This window comes from Cornus florida, unplaced genomic scaffold (genome assembly GCF_030987335.1).
Source record: "Cornus florida cultivar Cherokee Brave unplaced genomic scaffold, ASM3098733v1 CherokeeBrave_3.0.0_Hap2_Chr02, whole genome shotgun sequence".
NCBI lineage: Eukaryota > Viridiplantae > Streptophyta > Magnoliopsida > Cornales > Cornaceae > Cornus > Cornus florida.
The window spans coordinates 110,124,889-110,149,786 of NW_026775572.1; the positions used below are offsets into that span (position 1 = coordinate 110,124,889).

Genomic DNA, 24,898 nt, shown 5'->3' on the forward strand with positions numbered 1-24,898 from the left:
ACTTACAAGCTCAAATCGACTAGGCTACAAATCAAAACAACCTCCATCTAATCATTTCCCACTTCTCACCTTTTTGGAGAAGTCCTCACTTTTTTTTCTTTTGCAACAACTTTTTTTTTATTTAGAAAGTTCAATTATTAACTTAGAGTCTGGGCCCTCCACCTTTCGGCGCGAGAAATTCAGTGCTTGATGCGGCTAGAATCTCAGCTACCAATGAAAAGGGTTTGTTATCTACCTTTATTAAGAATGAAAGCTTTCAATGCACTACTAGCTCAATTGGGATATAACCAAATCAATAATCAACAAAGCATGTACCCTACAAATGAATGCTAGTGTGCGCCTGTGCTAGTGTAGAATCCTAGAGTGAATTTCAAAACAATCACAAGATCAAGATGATGTGGACCACAAATGCAAGCAAGATATCAATTTTTAAAAAAATTTACTCTTAAATGGCATCCACATGGTAAATAAGGAGTATTAGACTCTCAAGCCAAGCAATTTTTAAATTCTAAGTATCATGGTCCTCAAAAGATCAAAATCATAGCCCAAGACTCTCAAATCATACCACATACATAGAAAGTAAGTGCGACATGTAAAGTATGCAAATACACCCTCAAACTTAATCTGTGCATTGTTCTCAATATGCAAAGAAGCAATAGATAATGAAAAGAGTATACCAAATGGGTGAAGCAAAAGGGACCCGGCAATGGAAGTTTTGCATTAGAAGGCGCACCACCAAACTTAGATTTCGAAAACCTGTCTAAAAATCACTACAAGAAATGTAGGCTTTTACGACATAGTATTTACGGGTCTTTTTATTTTGCCTCGTGATTACCACCATTTACGGAGTTTTTGAAAGAATCCTCGTTATAGGACATGCTTTCACGACGTTTTAGTAAAATCCTCGTAGAAAAATATTTTTACGGTGTATTAAAGAGCTCGTGAATATTTAGATATATTTACGGCATATTTGTACACCTGTAACGGGATAAATGTTCCTCGTTGATAAAACACTCATTTAAGGCCTTTTTTTTCCCCGTAAATAAGCAATTCACCTTGCCCGCCATTTTTTATACTCACAATTAATAAAATTAGTTAAAAAATATATATATAAATGAACTTAAGTTCTTTTATGGTGTATTAAAAAGCCCGTGAATAAATTTCACATTTAAGGCGCCTTTTTTGCACCGTAGATAAGTAATACTATTTTCCAAATAAAATTTTTCCCCTTTCGTGCCGCTGGTGGGAAATTTAGAGTCATTTTTTTTTAAGGCGCCTTTTTTATCCCGTAGATAAGTAATACTATTTTTAGGCAAAAAATTCCCCCTCCGTTCCTCTGGCGGGAAACTTAGCGCCAGATAAATGATTTTTTAAATAGAAAACATAATAAAAAATTAGTCTCACCTTATAAAACGACGTAGTTTTTGTCAATAGGCGTAATATCGTGTGTCCAAAGGGACTACATAAATCTGCTCTCTCTCTCGCGTCTAAGCCCTAGACTTCTCTCTCTGCTCTCTCTCTCTCGCGTCGAAGCCCGCCTTCTCTGTCTGCTCTCTCTCTCGTCTAAGCCCTAGCTTTCTCTCTCTGCTCTCTCTCTATCACGTCGAAGCCCTAGCTTTCTCTCTGTGCTCTCTCTCTTTAGATGAAAAAGATGCGGACAAGATGATGTTATAGATTCGATATAGTCTCCCTATTCGAGTTATCTCTCTGGTTCGCCTCTTTGTTCGAGTTATCTCTCTGGCTCGCCTCTTTGTTCGAGTTTTCTCTCTGGTTTGGACACGAGAAACAACCATTTGGAGCCATAGTTTCTTCGAATTTTAGACGGCTATACACATCAATTTGGAGCAAAAAATTAAGGTTCGTCTATCTCTTTCTATATATGTATCTATTAGTTTTAATTTTTTGACTAAGAGTGTTTTATTTAATTTAATTTTTTCTTTTTGGATTTTTCTGTAGTTTTTATTTATTTTTTATTTATTTTTATGCAAATACATATTATAGGGTTTCAAAATTGCAAGGGAAATTGCAGATTTAGAAGAACTTAGGAACGTATCTTTGTTGTCTGATAATTATTATCAGCAAGACCTTTCAAACTATTCTTCAAATGTCACGCAACGTTGGGACATTGGTACTGCTATTGCACGCTCTAGCTTTCGTGTTATGGCCAGCATGAATCTATCCACAGGTATCATCCAATTACGTACATAAGAACCTAGCTGAATTGATTCTTCGAACCATTTTATTATTTAATTTGTGTCTCAATTAATTTGCAGAATTTCAAATCTATGGCAAACCCTGGGAGGTCTACAACAACCATAGTCAGCTCTAATATGGTACATGAACGTACTCTAATATATATATGTATATTTAGTTCTTTTGAAGTTCCTTCAGATTGAAATTAATCTCTGAATAATTAAAAGTTTTTATTATCTTCCCATGCTTATTATGGTTTCAGATCACCATCAACTGCTGAGCAGTTGAAATGATCATGGGGAAGATATATGTATGTTTCTCTATTATTTATGTTTGTTAATTAATTTGTGCCTGAGTTTTATTTTTCTTCTTCTTTTTGGATACAATATATTTCTTACTACTTTGGTTTCTGCTATTAGTACTACTTTCATTTTGCTTTAAAAGAAAATTCAACAATGAGACTTCTAAAAATATCTTTTAATTTTTAGGAGTTTGGAAAATAAATTAATTTTTGTTAGTACACTTACCTAAACATTAGAAAAACGAATTTGATGGTAGCAGTTGAGACTTGGCATAATAACCAGGATGATGAATATTACTACAGATAGCCAAGCATGATTTATCCAGGACAATGTAATCAAAATAACATATTTTGAGAACAAAAGAAATTATGAGGACCTTTATTCTCAGTATATTTAAACCTAGTGTTACTGGTAGTACTAATGTGTAAAGAGCACATCAAAAGGATATGAGGTAATATCCATGACTACATATAACCATATGATCACTCTCTATATATATCTTTAACATGGATTTTAGGTAGATTTGTAAATCAACCTAATTTACACGGCATCTAGGTGAATATTTAGATCATAGATTGTTTCTAAAACATTTATATCTCATTGTATAAGTAACAAGAGTTCCAGAAACAACTTTTTTGAGATAAAATTATGACACCGCATTGGATGAAAATATATAATAGTATTAGGGTTCACTATAAAGGAGAAATGGGAATGGTATATTACTGAGTGTTCTTCCTTTACAACCTTATATACTTGTTGAATGTTATGGATATGAATCTTAAAAAAATTCATTTGATAAAAGAAGAAATGAAGTTAAATGAGGTTGATTTGAGTGAATGCATGTGACATTCAATTTTGCATTATTGCGAGTATGATCTCAATTAATCGAAGATGTTGGGAGGAAAATGTTACTAGGTTACAAATGACACTCCCTATTTATAGACATCGAACAAGGATCCCCTCCAAGAAAGAAGAGGTCCTTATTGGTGGGTGTGCAGAACCTCTCATTTCTTGAAGAGGATCCTTATCCATAGACATCCTCCCTACCTTCTCAAATCCATCCGGTACTTCATAACTCCACATCAATCTGGAATATTCTATAACTTCAGTCACGTCATTCCGCCGGTCTAAGACATGGTAGATTCTCCATGCAACTTGACTAAGCGTGACACCATGCTTACAAAAATATGAATAAAAAAATGCAACCCAATGAGTGCTCAGGCACACGACAATGGCCAGGATTTATCAAGAAAAAGAATATGGGGATTTATGAGTTAATATCTTAAGCAAAGAGTTTAAAGCTTAATATATATTTATGAGAATCAACTAGGAGTTAATTCTTTGGGCTCACTATAAAATTTTGGTAAAAAAAATAAAATAAAGGAAAAATAAAATTTGGGGATTCTGCTATTGTTTGGGGTATAATAATATAAGGAAATAAATCTTTTAAAATATGATAATATAAGAAAATATATTTTTTTTGGAATTCTGATATTGTTTGGGATCTAGTAATTATAAGGAAATAAAATTTTTAAGAAAGTAACAATATATAAAGAATATATATATATATATATATATATATTTGGATTATTGGTTTAGGGGACTAAGCCTTGATAATATCTGTTAAGTCCCCAATCAAGAGTGAATGTTATAATGATAACTCTGATATAGATTGAGAACAATTATTTAATAATCTCGATCATTTTATAAGCGGATGTTGAGAGAGAGAAAAATCTAAAATGTATCTTAGTCCTTTGCCATACTAATTGATATTAAAAGTTTTAATTAGAACAGATGTCTAATGTTATTTATCTAAAATGTATCTTAGTCCTTTGCCATGCTAATTGATATTAAAAGTTTTAATTAGCACAGATGTCTAATGTTATTTATCTAAAATGTATCTTAGTCCTTTGCCATGCTAATTGATATTAAAAGTTTTAATTAGCACAGTAGTCTAATGTTATTTCCCTGAAATTTTCAGATCTCATTTTTCCAAGGTGCATAAGAATATGCAAGTTTCAGAAAGAACTAAATTTATAAATTAAGGGACTGTTAAGGTTCTCTTACCAGAAGCTAGTTATTCTGTTATATAACTTCATATATATTGCTTATATATGCTTGTTCTATGGTTATCTTTTTTCATTTGCATAAGAATAAGTTCCTGCCTCTCATAAATTAAATAGCTGATGATTCTTGTCTTCAATAGTGATCATCTAATAGCTTGTCATCTTTGACGAAAGAGTTGTACAGCAGCTAGCTAGCTAACTTCAAATCCGGATGTGAAAGATATTGGGTACATATAGCGGATATGCAACACTACCCAACAACTTAGGCTTTTGATTCAGAATGTAAGGGCCCGACTTGTTACACATATATAGTACTACATTGAGCTACATAACCTAAGTTTTGATCTTAGATTGTGGTTAAAGTAGTTTTTCTTTTCATTTTCTGTTGTTAATTTATTTTTAGGTGAAGAAAATACTTGTTTCGTGATGAAATAGCCACCTTAAATCATTGTGCTGGCTAGCTGCTCCCACATAAAATAGTTTAGCATGTTTTGACTCCTAATAAGTGTGTACTCCATGATTGAGACCTTGAAAATGCAAGATCTTTTTATCATCTGCTTCCATAGTAGTAGAAAGATTTTAATTTTGAAGTATTTATTACATTAGGCTTTCTTTTGTAATTATTGTTACCATGCATATATATAAGCTAGCCTCGAGTACTGCATATGTGCGTAAGCATTTGGATGATTTTATATGATGCTTGAATTTTCAAAGAGCTCGAGTCAACATCCATCGGAAAAAATCTAGTGTAAGTCTTTTATACGATGCTTGAATTTTCAAAGAGCTGGAGTCAACATCCATTGGAAAAAATCTAGTGTGAATCTGCATCAAAGAGGTAAATCACATAAGGTAGGAGGATACAGGAAGTTTGTTGAATGAGTAGATAGTTAAGTTGTCTGAGGCAAGTCCAGTTATATTTATATTGAATACTCGATGGCCTCAATAATGATGATCGAGCTACTTAATTATAGAAACAGAGCTCCAGTTTGGAGCGTGATGAGTTCGTGTTTTGGTGAATAAAATGATTATATATAGAAGAATTTGAATAGCGCGCTGTATATGTATAGACACACTACAAGAAAAATGATTATTTACAACGAGGTATTTACAATATGCAAAATTGCACCTTGTTAAAAGGAAATTTTATAACATGCTTGTTGTCAAATTGAAAACATGCAACGTTTTGAGCATGTTGTGAATGTAATTTGAAAATTTTTAGCACTAATTTTAATTTAATTTCCTGCGCACACATGTCTATTGCCTGTGTAATTCCCGCTGATATTTTCACTACTTAGTTTGACAAAAAAATAAAAATAAATGAAAAATATAAATTCAGTATATAACCACACACCCAAAACACGCACACTGATAGTCGACGGATCAAAGCCCTAACCAGTACTGAAAATGTGTTTCTGTCTTTCCATCTAGCCATATCGTCTCTCTCCCTAAAGCTTTTGTAGTTGGACATCGAAGAAAACCCTAACCCCTAATGGTAACATGGCTCAAAGAAGAAACCCTAGGTCTAGAATCCTCCTTTGGAGATGCGAAGGTGTGCTAGGTGATTTGCGGATGGCTGTTGCTGCTAGGTTTGTTTCCAATCTATTTCTCTCTATTTATACTAGTATATATGTGTCTGTGTGTTTGTACTTTCAGTCGATCCTTGATCACTTTGATCATTCGCTCCGCTCGTCATCTCTATTTCTATCCATCCCAGACTTAGATTGAGTTGCAGAGATAGGGGAAACCTTGGCAGAAGGGCTTGGCGCCAATGCATGAATTTGACTTTATCAATTTTGATTCTTATTTTTCTGATTTCATAATCAATATTCAAACTGATCTTGTTTTCATTTTTTTTTTCTCTGTTCTTTATCAGAAAATTAATTAGTAATTATTTGGTTTTTCTCATATTCAATTAGGCACTTTGAATTGAAGCTAGTGAATGGGAATTTAAGTTTGAAATTTTGAAGATATTGGTTATTATGAATTTGGTGTTTCTCCATACTTCCTTATTATATTTATTTTTCTGATTTAGGGGTCTTAAAGCAAGGATTTTCAATTTTGGACTGCTATAGGACAGGTTGTTAAAATCGTGGTGTATATAATAATCTACATGACAGTTAAGGAAAAATTGTTCATGATCAATGAGACAGCTTCTGAATGCCTCAGTTATCCCAATTAAAATGTTTTTTTAGTGACAAAAACTAAGAAAGCTGGTTTATAATATAATTGGATCTCTTTTTAGAGAATAGTTCTCAAAAAATTGAATCACTAGAGTATGAGTTTTAGAGAACAGCTTGAACAAGTTATCAGAGTTTTGGGAGTAGAGTTTCCATCTTTGAGAAAACACGGAGAACTCCTCCAACTTAAAATGACTGAACTTTCTCCGGCCGTTCAAAACATTGTCCGTTCCTCAGCCACAAATTCCCTTCTCTAGACCTACAAGTCAACTCTTCCTCATCCCTCCCGGTACCTTATGTTTGACTCTCGCTACCTATCTTCAGCATCTACATGTAATAATTCATCCTTCTCTCTCAAAGATTTTTGGTTTTTTTTTTCTTTAAAAAATACAATATTCACTCTAATCTTATATTCAATTTTGTAAAGATAGCTTCAATTTGCTTATTTCTTTTTTTCTTTTTCTTTCTCTCGTTCTATTGTCGATTTTGTTGGCTGAGTCTGCATTTCTTTAATGTTTGGGTTTCTCTTTTGTTGGCTGGATTTCTCTATTTGTATTCATGTAATATATATATATATATATATATATATATATATATAACATCCCTAGGCCCTTTGTCTTGTAGACTGAGAACTCTTGGAGAACCTAAAATCGATGTAACAAATAGTTGGTCCTATTCAAAAAATAAATTGGCAGAATCCATCTTTATTTTTTTCCCCCCTTTTTGAGAACTTGTGAACAGAGAACTATGGATTTCTTTTTCTTGTGAATGGAGAACTCTTGGAGAATGCTATGACTATATATAGTGTGTCAAATGTACATGTGATCTTTGTTTGCAAAGAGTCTCATCAGATCAAACCCGAGTATAGATCCTACAAGTGGTTCATATTAATTAACTATCTGTTCATTGGTCAAAATGACAAGGTGATTGTTTTTTTATGAATTACGAAGAGGGTCTAGATTTAATTCATTAAGGAAATGCTAGCCGTAGTCAAGTATTCTGAATTAAGTAAATTTTAGTGAAACAAGCAAAAGAAGTCATGGCCTCATGGGATAGAATCACATATTTTTACAAGTGATGCTCCAACTTCTATATAGATGATGCCATTTTTATCTATTTTTTTCATGCCATCCTATGAAGGGAAGAAATATATGCTTGTACTATTGATTGCCTTTTAATACCACACTCTCCGTTTTTTAAATTCATTTTCTTCTTTCTCTTATAGAGGCATAGCAATGCGATGAGATTGAAAATTTGATTCTGTTATTAATAAATTGCTCTTTGCTACCTATATATACTTCATTTAGGGTTGAGAGGAATAGAGCTTTCTCCCTCCAAAAAAACTCGAAGATAACAGCACTAGTAACACTTGTTTGGGAGAGAGATGGAATTTGCCTGACAACATTTTCAGATAATTGTAGTGGTATTTTCCCTCTTTACTTATTCTTGATTTTTCATGTTGTGTGCTATTTTATTTTATTTTTGCCAAGTTTTGTTCCTTCAGTTGTTGTAGTGTAGTAGAGGATAATATTATAGAAGTGTAATAGAGACATAATAGACTCTATCATGAATATAGTTATATATTCTTCTTGCTAGAATTTTGATAAAATTTTTAATCTTTTGTGATAGGTTACTAGACAAAATAATTAAGCAAATGGTGATGGATAAAGAATGGATGCACATGACTTACAGGTTATTATATGTAGTGGAGTATGCTTATAAAAGTTAATATTGTCTACACTAATTTTATGTTTAATTAAATGTTAAAGCTTTAATTTTATAGAGTTAATCCAAAGTATTTAGAAGGAGTACGGAGGTTTGCTGATCAGGCGCAAGCGAATGCGGGCCATCCAGAAAAGATTTTATGCCCTTGCAATTGTTGTCTAAATGCAAAGCACCAATACTTCGACATGGTGTTTAGGCATTTATTGGAAAATGGAATGGATCAATCATACACTATCTGGTACTTTCACGGGGAAAATTTGAGTGAATCTCTCCAACATGGAAGTGATGTAAATGACATTGAAATGCCAGAGACGTATCAGAATTTCTATGATTCCAATCTACAACAAAGGTCAAATACTATGCTTCTTTTATGATTGCACAATTTTAATGCTTTTTATACTCATACTTAGGGGGGTCACGTGCCTTTAAGTGTCCAATTTTGCAGTGTATCTTGAACTTTATTACCTTAATGGTACATCGGCCCGTGTGGAGGCCATTTTTATTTCTTGTTTTAAAATGTTGAAAACATGGGAGTATGGGATCAACGTATGTGGAGGTTTTGATTGATTGTTGTGGAGGAGAAGTTGTTGTTGATATGTTATTTATATCTTTACTTAAATTTTTTAGTTTTACATGGAATAGTAGTTTGTCTTTGCATGAAAATTTTGAAGCCTTTCCATCTATTATTGGAACCATACTTTAGTACCACAGTAGTAGGGTATGGACCATTCTAATTATTTATGACCCTATACTAATGAGCAGACATACCACGTATCATCAGAGATAATGAGAACCAATCCCAGAATTATAATTTATTTCAATCAGGCCTTATCACGAAAAATCATTCCTGAGCACACAAGTATGTTGCATCCCACATCTAAAAGGATTTAGACTAAAAAAATATCATACTAAAATGGGTCAGTAAGTCCAGATTATGCAATTCTCCTACAATTCAATAACACAAATAACAAAGTACTTTGATATCACAATCCACTTTTCGAATAAAAGCTTAGACAATACTAATGTTCCAGTTAAGTGATGTTGGATCTTATTGATAAATCTACAAACCCTCATAAATAGGATAGACCCCAACGTAAGACTCGAGAACATTAAAGTTCTCAAATGGATACAAATTCTCAAGTTACATTTTCTCTATAGCCACGTTTTATCATAATTTGAAGAAGTCAATCACTCTGGAAGAACCTTAATCTTCTTTCATTTTGATAGAAGTCCAAAAAAGGGATTTGTTGTTGCAGACTTTAACAAATTCCCAGCTGATCTTAGTACTTCCATGTCAACCTTGTCCCTAGGAAAAAATAAAAACTCACCTCCTTCATCTCTCTCGAACCCACAATGCTCAAGAAAACTCAATACCTTCTTTCAATTTCCCAACTCTAGCCTGTTATTTAGAACACAAATTAATCAGTTAGTTTGTTATGAAACAGAAAATTCCATTAATTTGGCAGAACTTCGTAAACTTAGTAAAGAGTCACTGCTTGGTGCGACAGTAAATATTAAACAATCACTTGCCCAAAAGTCCCAGAAGCAATTGATTGTCCATCATGAATAATGAACAAGCCAGGAGCTAGATTTAGCTTAAATGGATCCTCAAATTTATCAATCAAAGAGAGCAATCTGTTTACAAACTCTACATCAATTATGATGGTTTGAGGAAAAAGCTAGGGATGATGGTCAGCATAGTATGGCTAAATAAGTTCATGATAGACTCGCCATAAAGGTGCACACATATACACACAGTATATTTATATGCAAGTGAAAAAAAAGGAAAAAGAAAAAAGAAAAAAAAGACAATGCATGTATTAAGGTCGAATATCTTAGTTCCCAGCAGCTTTCAAATTCCTGGGCCAGATGTAGTTAGCTTTAATTATGGTTACAAAGCAAAGCTCAAGTGTTGATTAATGATTAAGGACAATAAGTTGTGCAATATACCTACCATTTGCGCCCCATCCACACGTAATAAACAATCTAAAGTTGAAAGCAACCCCAGCTACCTTGTCAATTAATTAACCGTTTTGTCTATCGAATACTACAACAACTATCATTTCCACCATACATGTTTGTCCCCACAACAACAACACAACCTAGCTTAATTCTTTATTGTATAATGTCCATATGTCATCTTGTGGTTGGATAGTGAATTATATATTGTGGAAGTGAAGCAATAACAATAAAATTTCGATCTTACTTGATAACTCAATCCAATACTTAACGAAGAATGAATTAAATGATTATGTAACAATTACTTGTGGTCTATACAACTCATTCCACCTACCTTCTTTACAAAGCAATTCACCCCACAATATATAATGTAAATATATAAACATACCCTACATATTCAACAAATGTTCTCTCATGGATGATGCCTATAATAAGAGCTCTTCCAATTTGATGCCTAAAACGCACACCTAATATGTATTTCTCAAAAGGGTTTAGAATCAGAATTGAAGTAAACCTACAAAATTGCTGTTGTAAGAGACATTGTATTGATGATTGCAACTAAAAGCTAAAGCACATGCGACAACTACATACATAAGACTATTGACAAAAAAAAGGGGAAATGCTAAATTATAGAGGAAGAGTACTTGTCAATTTGATACAAAATTAGATACGTGGCCGGGTCTAATGTTATTGAAACCCTCTCAACCACACCAGCAGTTCATAAAAAAAAAAACTCCCCCTCTTACAATTCATTCAGAATTATAAGGATTAATTGTCATCTTTACCAATACTTTAGCATTTCCCATAAAATACTGTATCAGCTTCTGCTCTAGATCATAACTCTGCCCCAGAAATCCAATAATTTCAATTTCTTGAAGACGAATAGACAGACAACAAGGCACCACTTCTGGTTCAACAAATTTGAAATCCCTGGAATCATTATGTTGACACTGCTACAAACAAAAATCAGAAGTTCAAATTCCATTTAATGATGAAGTTGCTCCAAAATGGGTTTTGCAACAATTAACTCCAACAAGAATGTTTCAGATTTGCTCATAATCATTGCACCAAAAACCTACAATGTTTAAGATTTGTTTCAGAATGTCTCAGATTTGCTCATAATCATGAGATAAAGAGACTACATATTATGATATTGTAGTGTTCATGAATATAAAGAGATTATGATATTGTCTATTCTCATATATCCTTGCAAAAATCTAGTATTCAAAAATTATCTGCTTGAAATATTTTCGGCAGATCTAAGGAAGAAATTTTTAGCAAAATGTTTGTGTTTGATTCATAAATGATAATCTTGTTATTTCCCTTTTTTATTAGTATTCTGAATTTGAGACTTGTGTGATGCAGCTATTTTTTTGGATTTTATACCGTGGATTTTGCAGCTACTTCCTTGGATTTTGTACAGTGAGGTGGTTTTCTGACAAGTGCAGACTGAAACTCAAGTGCTAGAAGGTTTATCAATTTTTCAACAGAAGTGTTAAGAAATTGATGATTTTCTTGACAAATGGATTTACTTCCTGTTTTGGAACATTGATAAATGTTGAATTGTTTTGGTACATTAATAAATGATGAATTGTAAAAATATTTTAACTCTTTTGATATATTTAGTGGGATATGTTTTTTGAATTGAATTATAGCTGAAAGTGATGTCAATTACAGGTGCTGGATGATTAAATGGCATTAATTAAGACTGTTTTATTTATAAAAATATATATATATATATATTTTACAGGGAGCTTAAAATCCCGTAAATAAGTGAAAATCCTCCTAAGTACCTTTTCTACGGCATACATGGCAAGTCGTGAGAATGATTTATATTATTTATGGGTACCTAAAACTCACCGCAGAAGACATTTTTACGGCACGCTTGAATGACTCGTGATATTATTTACGGGTAGTTAAAATTTGCCTTAGAAAACTTTTTCAACAGAATTGTTAAGAAATTGATGATTTTCTTGACAAATGGATTTACTTCCTGTTTTGGAACATTGATAAATGTTGAATTGTTTTGGTACATTAATAAATGATGAATTGTAAAAATGTTTTAACTCTTTTGATATATTTAGTGGGATATGTTTTTTGAATTGAATTATAGCTGAAAGTGATGTCAATTACAGGTGCTTCCTTGGATTTTGTACAGTGAGGTGGTTTTCTGACAAGTGCAGACTGAAACTCAAGTGCTAGAAGGTTTATCAATTTTTCAACAGAAGTGTTAAGAAATTGATGATTTTCTTGACAAATGGATTTACTTCCTGTTTTGGAACATTGATAAATGTTGAATTGTTTTGGTACATTAATAAATGATGAATTGTAAAAATATTTTAACTCTTTTGATATATTTAGTGGGATATGTTTTTTGAATTGAATTATAGCTGAAAGTGATGTCAATTACAGGTGCTGGATGATTAAATGGCATTAATTAAGACTGTTTTATTTATAAAAATATATATATATATATATTTTACAGGGAGCTTAAAATCCCGTAAATAAGTGAAAATCCTCCTAAGTACCTTTTCTACGGCATACATGGCAAGTCGTGAGAATGATTTATATTATTTATGGGTACCTAAAATTCACCGCAGAAGACATTTTTACGGCACGCTTGAATGACTCGTGATATTATTTACGGGTAGTTAAAATTTGCCTTAGAAAACTTTTTCAACAGAATTGTTAAGAAATTGATGATTTTCTTGACAAATGGATTTACTTCCTGTTTTGGAACATTGATAAATGTTGAATTGTTTTGGTACATTAATAAATGATGAATTGTAAAAATGTTTTAACTCTTTTGATATATTTAGTGGGATATGTTTTTTGAATTGAATTATAGCTGAAAGTGATGTCAATTACAGGTGCTTCCTTGGATTTTGTACAGTGAGGTGGTTTTCTGACAAGTGCAGACTGAAACTCAAGTGCTAGAAGGTTTATCAATTTTTCAACAGAAGTGTTAAGAAATTGATGATTTTCTTGACAAATGGATTTACTTCCTGTTTTGGAACATTGATAAATGTTGAATTGTTTTGGTACATTAATAAATGATGAATTGTAAAAATATTTTAACTCTTTTGATATATTTAGTGGGATATGTTTTTTGAATTGAATTATAGCTGAAAGTGATGTCAATTACAGGTGCTGGATGATTAAATGGCATTAATTAAGACTGTTTTATTTATAAAAATATATATATATATATTTTACGGGGAGCTTAAAATCCCGTAAATAAGTGAAAATCCTCCTAAGTACCTTTTCTACGGCATACATGGCAAGTCGTGAGAATGATTTATATTATTTATGGGTACCTAAAATTCACCGCAGAAGACATTTTTACGGCACGCTTGAATGACTCGTGATATTATTTACGGGTAGTTAAAATTTGCCTTAGAAAACTTTTTCAACAGAATTGTTAAGAAATTGATGATTTTCTTGACAAATGGATTTACTTCCTGTTTTGGAACATTGATAAATGTTGAATTGTTTTGGTACATTATAAATGATGAATTGTAAAAATGTTTTAACTCTTTTGATATATTTAGTGGGATATGTTTTTTGAATTGAATTATAGCTGAAAGTGATGTCAATTACAGGTGCTGGATGATTAAATGACATTAATTAAGACTGTTTTATTTATAAAAATATATATATATATATTTTACGGGGAGCTTAAAATCCCGTAAATAAGTGAAAATCCTCCTAAGTACCTTTTCTACGACATACATGGCAAGTCGTGAGAATGATTTATATTATTTATGGGTACCTAAAATTCACCGCAGAAGACATTTCTACGGCACGCTTGAATGACTCGTGATATTATTTACGGGTAGTTAAAATTTGCCTTAGAAAACTTTTCTACAGCATGTTTCTGTGCCCCGTGAGATTATTTACGGGTAGTTACAACTCATCGTAGAAAAATTTTCTACGGCACGCGTTGGTACCTCGTGAAATTATTTACGGGTAGTTACAACTCGCCGTAGAAAACTTTTCTACAGCAATTTACATTTCGCCGTAGAAATTTTTTTTTTTCTACGGCATGCACCGGTGCCTCGTAAGTTAATTAAATAAATTTAATATATATAAACAAAATTATTTTTACAGCGAATCTATTATTTTTCTACGAGATAGATTTTTTCCCGTAAAAAAATTGAGTATTTACGGAACCCTCATACACGAGGACCTAAAATGCGTCGTGAATAGGTTTCCACGGCGTTTTTGGCCCCTCGTAGAAGCCATTTTTTCTTGTAGTGAATGGTCACACTAACAACTGTCAAAACATATACAACAATGATATAAATGAGAGGTGAAACTGAGAACTGGGCAAAAATCATGGCATCTAGCAATGTAAAGCTTAGAATATCCAAAATTGATGTCAAAGATCCAAAAATCCATATATAGAAAATAAATACAAGATCAGATATCGATAAATCAATGCAATGTAAGCAATAATATCCAAAAATATCCAAAAATAATATTCAAAACCAGTGCAAGGGGTAAGTTAGTGCAAAAATATCTCAGCAGTAACAGTGCAAATATCAAATAAAGAGGAGAGAAAATGGTGGAATCAAATAGTAGGATCAAGAGTAATCATATCCGCAATATGCTGAAGCATGACAGACATCTCAGTGCTATGGTGAGTGAGAGAATCCGAAAGGTCAGTCCGCAGTGCACCAATTTCATCTCTTACGGTAGCTACATCTGCTTGTAACTCATCAGATCGCCGAACTAAATCACCGTGTCTCCTCACCAAGTTGTCATGTCTCCTCACCAAATCATCATGCCTCCTCGTGACATCCTCATGCCACCCAGTCATATTAGCTCTAAAAGATATGAAGTCTATGTGTAGCTGATCTACCCCTGATCTATAGCTAGAATTAGTGCTGGTATGTGCTGTTAGCTCAGTCGGAGGGGCATGTGAAGGGTCAGTCTGCTGACATGCAATAGGTACATCTGGCTAGGAGGTAGAACTTGTAGTGGTAATGCGACGTCTCTATCTGGGGGGAGATTTGTCTACTGTATCATCCTCTGGAGAATCGTCTGTTGCGGTTGCTTGTGCTGCTACTCTCTGCTGCTGTGCTTGTAGTCTCTTCATATCTCTGTTTGCCCTGTTCTTACGGCATGAGTTAAAAGTCTTATTCCATCGGGTTAGATCATAAGCTCTCCTCGCTCTCTCTGCATCAAACTTTAGAATCTCCTCGGGGTCAAACTGATACCCTTGGTCTAGAAGCAACTGAGTAATCAAATGGCTAAAAGGCAAGGGCCAAGTCTTTGCTCTAGTACTGTGTGTGTGATGCTGGTTCTTCCAAAACTTATGTATGATCTCCCATATAAGTGTAGGAATAGAAATCCAGTACCCCTGGTCTAGACAAATATAGGGCCTAAAAGATCCTCTCTCACCGCTGAGTGCCATGGCCTGTCGGGAATGCATTAAAGTGCAACACTAAATCAAAGAACCAATACCGGGAATCAATCTCGACCCGGTCTGCAAAGGTGTGCTCTACAAATATAGCATGTGGAGATAAAATAGCTACCATAGTTAGCTCAGCGGGAAAAGGTGGAGTAGTAGGATGTAGAGGCTCTTGAGAATCATCAGCCAATGAAGAAGTGTGGGGGCAACGACTGGCAGCAGCTATGGTCAGGAGAAAAATATCGATCTCTTAACCGTTAATAGTGGTATGAAGAAGAAGCCTGTCATCCTCATCCATCTGGAGGTGCTAATAGAACAGAGCAACAAACTTGGGGTAAACGATTGTGTCTGCTGGAGTCATAATGGCATCAATGCTCTGCCTCACAAGCTCATCATAGGACCACTTGGTCTGATCCCAAGTAAAGAATAGGTTCGTATCAAATCTGTACTTGAGTTCCTGCGTCTTACTGGCGTAAGACTCCGCAGGAACCTCTCGAATAATGGCATGCTCAGCGTCCATGGAAGATGGCTCAGACTGGACAGATGGAGATGATGAAGAAGTTAAGGAAGAAGACTCTCCCACTATGATGGCGGAGGCTGTGGCACTCTATGAACTCTTTTCATAGCAAGCGTCTTTCATCGACGCTGCATCTGCAAAAACATAAATATAAATCAGTGCACAGGTATAGGATAAGGTAAACAACTAATAAGGAAACACAAAGCATGCCTGAGTCAAGTAAAAATAGTGAGAACATATAAATAGGATCATGCTTGTGCAAGAAGTGATTACGAAAACTGCAAGATCATCATTCTACATGCCTCAGCTAAACAAAACAGATCAGATATGCAATGATGGCATAAAGGGCAGAATGGTCACAGATGCGACATTTTGAGCAAAAGTATGATCAATAGGAAAAACATAGGCTGTGATGTGCATAAATGATGCAACGTGCATTCACAAACCTAAAGCTCAAGTAGAAGCTGCAATGACATGATAAGTAGACCCTAAGATGACATCGTATCAATTCCTAAGCAAGAATGTCTACAAGTGCAACAGTGAAGATCAAATACAGTAAACAGGATAACATGGAGCATAGAAGCAAGAAAAATGTCAACCTAGGACTCAAGAAACAGGCATGTCATGTAATAAAGACTAAGTGAAATGCACTGTTGCAAAACACGACAATCCAAGGCATGTTATGACAAGCAAATTTAAGAATGAATCCTGGATATGGTATGCAACTAGATGGCATATATCTGAATGATGCACAAATAACAACAACTCTAGACAAAGAAATATCCTGTACTGCAATGCAACAAAATCAATCATCCTATGATCACTTATAGCTCGTGACCCCCTTTATAGCTTAAATGAAGTAGAGAATGGTCAAATACTGAGAATACAAGAAACTTACCATCTAGAAGTCAAAATCTGGACCGGAAAGAACTTCAGTCATCAAGAATGGATCACAAGAATAAGATATGAAGACAATGGCATGCAAACAGATAAACATCAATATCAAGCAAGCACAGTCCTAACTTTGTTCAAATTGTATTTTAAAATCTCAAGTTAAGTTCAAAGATTGATACTAAGGCCAAAGAACAGAAACATCATCTAAATCATGCAGTTGAAACTCCAAGAATCCATAACACACCCCCAAACTTAGTCAGAAATCAATTACAAGAAAACAGGCTCAAAAAATGCACAGAAAATCTCAAAAACTATCAAAGTGATATAAGTGTGTGCAAAATGGTGTATATACAAGCAACAGGTTGCAATTATTTCAAAGGGCACACAATTATTCAAAAGAGATCACATTTGACAAGTTTCAAGGTCATTTAAGCAACAATAGAATTAATTGACTTCAAACAGTTGGGTTGGAATAGCAATTCAACTCAGTTTGCAAGAGAAAATCAAGAATCATGATAAGGAAGGTCAAGAGACATCAAACTTATGCCCTAGCATGGCAAAAATCAAGAATTGTATCACAAACAAGTTCAAAGACACTTAGAAGATGCAAATGGATGTAAATGGATCAAATGGAGCAAGCTTCAACCTAAACAAGGGCATTTTGGTCAATTTTGGAATTACTCTACACTTTTGAGGTAAGATTGGAATTTTTACAAACCTTAGGGTCAAGGCATTCAATTACATTGTAGAAAAACATCATAATAAGAATCATACAATGAATGAACATAAAGGAAATAATCATGCAACTTGACTTCACATTTTTCAACCAAAGTTCAAAAATTTCCCTTTTTCAATCATTTGAAACCCAACAAGTGTGATTACAACGCATTTAAACATTGAAGTTCATTTTATCAAAACGAGGCACTTGAATCAATCAAAACTTCTCAAAGAGATTCATTTGAAACATTTTATGCATTGAAGGCACGACTTAGCATTTTCAATTTCAAAAGCACAGATTCAAGTCAAGTCATGCTTGCACTCAAGTTAGATAACTAAGAACACATCCATGCATTTCATATTCAAGACAAACAAATGAGACAAGTCGGGACTATGCTCACAACAATTCAAACTTTGCAGTGCCATTTAAGTTCAAAATCAACATCAACATCTCAACTTTGAAAACAAGTTAAAAATTTCTTTCTTTTCAATCCAAAATCAACTTTAAAATCCTTTTCAAATTTCCAACTCAAGTTCCAAAATCAAACAATATGCCTTATTAGATTTTAAAATCAAAGTTCAAGAATTTTACAAAAAATGGGCATGGTCTCCCTTTAAAAATTGACCTCCCAAAATTTTGAAACACAACAAACATTATATATTTCAACAATCAAAACCAAATCCAGATTGTCTCAACTAATCAATCTCATTCAACAAGCGACACTGCCCATAAACAATTCACAAATCCAATTCAATTTGCCCATTCTCTGTCTAACAACTATAATCAACAACCACAATTTTCACAATCCATCATCTATATCAATTTTGTTCTTATCGTCATTCAACCAATATCAAAGTTCAGTGCAAATTGAATGTTCCCAAAAAAAATTTTTATAAGAAATTTTCAATTTTCATTATTTTTAATGCATTTTCATTTTTTAGTTGTTTTTGTTTTTATTTTGATGATCCATTTTTTTTAAGCATATATACAAAACGACAATTGAAATGCAAAACTAAATAAAATGGAAATGAAAACAAAATAAAAAGAAAATAAAATAACCAAGAGCAAAGTGAAGAAAATAAAGTAAAATGGAAAATTCAGAATATACCCGACCCAAGAGAGTAGAGGAGAGTGAAACTAAGAGGTTTGGGAAATTCTAGAAATTTCCCAGCCGACCGTGGTCGGAGAAGATGACCGAAAACTCACCGGAATGTGCAGAGAGTTGGCAGAGATTGGAATGGAGATTTCCTTGGCCTAAATTGGTCGGAAATGATGAATAAGAGAGAACTCAATATAGATGAAGTTTGGAAGATGAAGGAGCTTGGCCTGATGGCCAAAAGCTCTTACCGGTGTTAATGGAGGTCGACGGCGAAGCTTGGCTGCCTTTGGTTTGCTCGCCGGTTGAAGAGAAAGGAGGGTGGGGTGGTGGTTATGTGAGATTGAGGGAGAATGAGAGAGAGAGATGTGGATTGAGAGGGAGATGGAGAATCGGGAGAGAGAGAGAGGGGTTAGGCCGAGAGGGAAGATGAAGGAAGAGAGAAAAAAAAGAAAAATAAAAAGAAAAAGAAAAATAGGGAATGAGAGAGAAGAAAAAAAAACAAAAAGAGAAATAAAAACAATAAAAAAAATTAGGGTTTTGGGTGAAGTTGAATGGCCAAGGGGATTTCCGGAAAATTCAAATGACGTTTTTTCGATCGATCGAAGGACTTCGATCGATTGAACCCTTAACTTCGATCGATCCAAAAATAGATTTCAATCGATTGAATTGGACCTTGATAAATTGAAATGGAATTTGAAAGGTCCCTAACCCAGGTGATTCGATCGATCGAAATGGGACTTCAATCAATCAAATTGGAGTTCGATCGATCGAAACCTCACTGGCAGTGCACAAAATGCAGGAAATGGCCCTTAAGCCGGATTTTTAAATTCAACTCATATCTAGATGATGCAGAAACATATAAAAATAGAAATAAGGGAGGAATAGGGTTGTCAAACCCTATGAAATTCACTAGTCTTTAACATCTTTAGCAAGACGTTGGGCTATTTTTGCCCGGATAAAAAATCTTGGAATACATCCCCTCTTTGGTGGGGTGAATAGCTTTTTGAATCCCACCCAACAAATTGTTTCCTAAAGAACTTGTTGGATTTGATTCAAATGAGATTGATGGTCCTTTGTCAACTAAACTCTTGGGCTTCAATGCCCTTTCAACACTTGTTTTAAAAACAATATCCTTTAAAATCAATTTGGAAGGTATACCTTTTGAAATTTCATTGCCAAGCAAAGACTCATATTTTTCAAATTCATTTTCAATGCATTTTTCAACAACGCATACCTCTTCATGCTTGTCCATGGAATTGGGGGTTGGATTGAATATGTTCAATTTCACCTTCATATACCCAAATGAAATTTTCATTATCCCTGTCCTACAATTTATGTTGGCATTAGTGGTTGCCAAGAAGGGACGACCAAGGATATTGGGAATTTGGCTCTTGGGATTGGGAACCGGTTCCGTGTCTATGATAACGAAATCGACCGGGAAAAAGAATTTATCAATTTTAATCAACACATCCTCAATAATACCCCGGGGCTTTTTAATGGATCGGTCGGCTAGTTGCAAAACTACCGACTTCGGTTTCAAGTCTCCTAAGCCCAATTGAACATACACCGAATATGGAAGAAAGTTCACACTCACTCCTAAATCAAGAAGAGTAAGAAGTAGTGGGTGAACCGGGGTTCTTATATTTCAGAAGAGTGTTGTGTTGCAAAATGGAGCTTACTTGCTCAGTCAAGACAACTTTCTTTAGTGCTTGGCTCTTATTCTTCCTCTTTTGGGTGCAAAGATCTTTCAAGAATTTGGCATAAGCCGGAATTTGTCTAATTGCATTCAAGAGAGGAAGATTTATCTTCACTTGCCTAAACACTTCAATTATTTCATTGACTTTGGTCTTTTGCTTTACAAGAGAATTGGATCCTTTTAAGGCATCCGGAAATGGATCCTTTGTCTCAAAATCTTTTTCAAAACCCTTTTTAGAATCACTTTCAATACAAGAATTTGTCAAATCATTTTTCAAAACTTTCTAAACAAATGGTTCATGCACATGCAATGAAGGAGGAATAGAATGTGAGGCGGGATGGGTGTCAACTTTTGGTTGCACCAGTTCACTCTCTTCATTTTGAATACCAACTTGATTGTCAACAATTTTTCCACTTCTCAAGGTTGTCACCGCATTGATATGCTCAATTGTGGGACTTTCCGATGAAGAATTGGTCTCCACAACAAATTGTTGCTTTAGTGGATTCAAAGGCATCTTCTCCTTTTCCCTAGCATTCAAGGTACTAGCTATTGGCCCATCTTGGGTTTCTAGCATTGCTATTGATTGGGAATAAGAATGAAGTAATTGGGTGTTTGCCTCCAAAGTACCCAAAGCGGTTAACACTTCTTCCTCAAAAGCGGGACTCCTAGAATTTCCTTGAGAATAAGATGATTGATTAGGAAAATGAGAATTTGAAAATTGGTTTCCATGTGATGATTGAAATGATGATCTATACCCTTGGGAACCTTGGTTTTGCATTGGGAATGGAATATACTTGCCCTGAAAACCACCTTAAGGAGGGTTTGACCCTTCCTTTTGGCTTTTCCAAGAGAAATTTGGATGGTTCCTCCACTCGGGATTGTAATGGGTGCCATAGGGATTATTCCCTTGGTTGACAAATGCGGCATTAACTTGTTGATGATACTCACTTTGCACATGTCCATGGGGACAATTAGAAGTAGAATGTAAGACACTAGAACAAGTCATGTAAGCTTCATTAGAATTATGATGATGATGACTATGGGAGGAAGACACTTGATTCACCGAATTTTAGTTGATAAAAAATTGATCAACCTTTGAGATAAAGACTTGACTTCGGCGGCTATGTCATTGGAATTGTCAACTTGATATAAGCCGATATTCTTCCTTCCACCTAGATTTCTACCATTTTTGGAAGACAAGGATCGATGCATTAAATTCTCACTCATGCACTCATAAAGACGCCATACATTATCCTCATGCCTATCAAGATATGAACCACCCATGGAAGCATCTACCATTCCTTTAAAATTATCCGATAAACTTTCAAAGAAAAATTGTAGCAATTGCCATTTAGGAATGTCATGGTGTGGACACTTCCTAATCAAGTCATTAAGGCACTCCCATGCCTCATGAAGCATATAACGACCCTGAATTTTTCAACCCAATGCATTCTGTAACGACCCGAACTGGATCCAAGATGCGAAAGCAAGAGAAATGAGACTACGGTCTTCTAAGGCACTACACACCTCTAAGACACTTTGATGACCTTCCATGAGGTCATGGAACACAGATGAACCAAGAAATGAAGCAATGATGCCAAACCCGAAAAAAAATGAACCAAGGGAAAAATGGTCATTTCACACTGAAATGGGTGCCACCGTGTACACCATTGGAAAGACAACAAAAAATGAACGAAGTTAGACTCAAGAATCGCCTGATTCGGAGTCCGAACGGAAAAGATATGAAATTAAAATAAAGTGGCCTTCTTCGTTTAGAGTTACCACGAACCTATCTCACTAGAACTGGAATAACTCCCACTACAAGAGGAGTTTAGTGGTTGGTACCATTGGAAAGATAACTTCAAGCTCTTGAAGTTAGGCTCAAGAATGACCAGATTTGAATCAGAAATGGAAGAGTTATGACCTTCTGAAGTCGAAGCAATAAAGCTGACTAAGAAAACTGGAAGAAGAAAGTCCCAAGGAGGATTGGTCGACCGAAATACCATCATCGGTCGGCCGAAACTCAACCAACCGAACCCCCATGTTTAGCCGACTAAAATGCTATTTTTCATTAAAAGCCTACTAGAATGAATTCTTGAGGCTCGTTGGTCGACCGATGAACCCTCATTAGCTGACCGACATATCTGCTGCAGCTATGAAAAGCTACTGCAATGTGTGTGTGAGATACTTGGGCCTTGAGAGTTTTGTGAAATATGAACATGGACGCAAACGTAAAAAGACATTTAAGACACATCCCAATGGTCCGCGGCTTCAAAATATCTAAAATGCAAAATAAGACCTCTCCAAAAATGCCTAAAAACGCTATAAATGAAACCAAAAGACAAAACCTAGAACGAAATGGTGTTTGGCCCTTTGCCATACCTCAAACATGATTATAGAAACCCTATGAAAGAAAAAGAATGGAATTCCCACAACTGATGCAAAAGTTATGAAGCAAAAACTTGTGAATTTTCAATATTTTCATAGTGAGCCTTGAAAACGAAAGTGCATATAATACAAGATACATATCATTGGTCTCCGGCCTCATCTTATACATGTCAAATACAATGAAAAGAGTGTACTTATGTACACATTACATAAATGGAATTAAAGAATACAAGTTTGATACATAAGGCTATGACAATGGCATTTTCATGCTAACACTTCAAGAAATAGAAACTAAAAGCTATAAGTCATCCACGGAGCGATGAGTATCATGAACCAAGTCTTCATACCTGAACAATACCCCCAGTAACTTCAGGGTGAGTAAACAAGTTTACTCGTAGAGAGTGAGCATGCATGACTCGATTTCTTTCAGATTTTTAGATTAACTTGAAACAATTCAAAAGGGACATGCCACCTAACGTCTATGTCAAAGTGAGACTCAAGGATCATCCTAGGCTACTCATGCGATTAAAATGAGATACATTGTATACAAACATACTGGTTACAAGTGTACAAAACGAAGATGAAAACATGCGAGGTAAGTATACAAACACAGGTATACTAACGAGATTAGAAACACATAAGGCAAGTATACAAGACATGAGTATGCTGAATGGAATCTAGATACAAGAAGCAAGTGCTCTGTTTCAAGTATACTGAATGAGGTCTAAATACACGAAGCATGCATAATGTCTATGTAATTTAACAAGGTAGAAATTACTCCATAAAACACGACAAGGTCCTTATATCTTCAAGAGATAACACTTGAAATCTAAGGGTTTAGGATGTTGACATAACACGACAAGGTCCTTATATTTGCATGTTGACATAATTCATTACTTGTGGACTAAGCCACCTACCATCTAAGTCAAGTTACATGTGTAGGATCATTCCTAAGTCATGATAGCATAAAGTAACATGAAGCGAGATAACTAAGAAGTTAACGAGATTGAAACAATTCAAGTAACACGACAAGGACAAGGTAAGAAGTCAAGAAATGCATAATATCTATGCAAGTAAACAAGAATGGAACATTCCAATAAACACGATAAGAGTTATACATGAAATCAAGAACAAGGCATAATATCTATGCAATTAACAAGATTGGAGTATTTCACATAACACGACAAGGTTTAAATCTTCAAGGAATAGCAGCTTGAAATTTAAAGAGTGAAATCAACCAATGTGGAAACTTGGATATCGCCAGGATTAAAACCGTAGTCTTGGGCACTTTAGGGCTACTAACCCATGGGTACCTTCCCCTAGTGTGCACTACAGAAAATCGTTCTTTTGGGATCACTTTAGGGCTACTAACCCATGGGTACCTTCCCCTAATGCGCACGGTAGTGTAGGGAGCTCTCTATCTCCCGTACTAGAGCTAAGTCCTAGCCATGTTAATTATTGATTGATATCCCAAGTTCCAAAATCAACAAGTTGTGCATGTCAAGAAAATATCAAGATACAAGAAATGCATTAACCACGTTTCATGCACAACCAAGATTTTGGAAACACACAAGTCATGCCCTAAGTTCTCAACTATGATGGCATGTGAAATGTCAAGAAATCAGAGTGCATCTACATAGACCACGAATTAGGATTTAAGACACAAGGAATCCATTGATGCAATTATACCACTAGTATAAGATCAATGATTTAATTAATTATTTAACAACATATGAACAATTAAATCA

General features: G+C 34.6%; 1 long non-coding RNA gene across 10 annotated transcripts; it reads left to right on the plus strand.

The window, feature by feature from the left end:
* The first annotated feature begins 1,485 nt into the window (after positions 1–1,485).
* On the plus strand, positions 1,486–13,459 carry LOC132295547 (uncharacterized). 10 transcript variants are annotated; one of them, XR_009478532.1, is made up of 10 exons: positions 1,486–1,857; positions 2,002–2,185; positions 2,274–2,333; positions 2,456–2,503; positions 4,736–4,843; positions 6,022–6,147; positions 8,046–8,161; positions 8,368–8,430; positions 8,522–8,812; positions 11,788–13,459. It is a non-coding gene; the product is annotated as an uncharacterized LOC132295547 (long non-coding RNA). The 10 variants fall into 10 exon arrangements; XR_009478533.1 differs by having other exon boundaries at positions 4,746–4,843; XR_009478528.1 differs by lacking the exon at positions 2,456–2,503 and having other exon boundaries at positions 1,487–1,857; positions 4,702–4,843.
* The last annotated feature ends 11,439 nt before the right edge of the window (positions 13,460–24,898 follow it).